The sequence below is a fragment of the Lontra canadensis genome, unplaced genomic scaffold (assembly GCF_010015895.1).
Source record: "Lontra canadensis isolate GAN:19392208 unplaced genomic scaffold, GSC_riverotter_1.0 scaffold131, whole genome shotgun sequence".
NCBI classification, from domain to species: domain Eukaryota; kingdom Metazoa; phylum Chordata; class Mammalia; order Carnivora; family Mustelidae; genus Lontra; species Lontra canadensis.
In genome coordinates this window covers 1,497,159-1,497,938 of record NW_022631125.1, presented here as the reverse complement: position 1 = coordinate 1,497,938, position 780 = coordinate 1,497,159, and the positions used below count along the sequence as shown (strand labels likewise).

At 36.5% G+C, this 780-nt stretch overlaps 1 non-coding gene across 1 annotated transcript; it reads right to left on the bottom strand.

Annotated features, from left to right (window-relative positions):
• Nucleotides 1–374: 374 nt before the first annotated feature.
• On the bottom strand, nucleotides 375–481 carry LOC116858003. The gene has a single exon (XR_004380848.1). It is a non-coding gene; the product is annotated as a U6 spliceosomal RNA (small nuclear RNA).
• Between the last annotated feature and the right edge of the window lie 299 nt (nucleotides 482–780).

Genomic DNA, 780 nt, shown 5'->3' with positions numbered 1-780 from the left:
AAGAGGAAATGGGCATGATGAGCGAGCCAGTGTGTACCACAAGGATCTAAAATAATTTCTTTATTCCTGAAAACAATAATTGCATGATCTAGATTTGATCCTGATTAATCTCAGTGGTCAAGAAAGACAGCTAACAATGCGGTAAGTCCTTCATTGTCAAGTGCCATGTTAACATATTTCCAAATGGGTCAGAGCTGCAGCATTTCAGGTCAGTGTGAGAAAGATTTCTTCAGCAAAGGGGGTACAAAGTTAACTAGGCCTAGTCCTGCACTGGAAGACCTTACCATCTAGTAGAGAAGCTTATAGACCAATGAAACTTTCTTTTCTTTCTTTTTGTTTTTTTGTGATTTAGAAAAGTTCTGTTTACACATCTGAAAAATATGGACCACTTCACAAATTCACGTGCCATCCTTGGGCGGGGGCCATGCTAATCTTCCCTATATTGTTCCAGTTTTAGTATACATGCTGGCAAAGCAAGCACTGGAACTTTCCATTTTGCTTTCGTCCATTAAAACAATGTACAATCAATTGAGACGAAAAGTCCTTAGCAGATAGGAGAAGAACAGTTCAAAATTAGAAATGCTTTAATAAATACTATATCAATAGCACCTCAAAAATGAGCATACTATTCAAAGTGGAAGGGCATATTGATGGATGAATGAACAGATGTTCTAGTATAATTTCAGAGGAAATTATTTTAATTGATGTAAAACACCTGACAAGTGATTTTTGAAAAGTATGACTGACCTAAGGAAACAAGGGGAAAGCCACTTTTTAAAA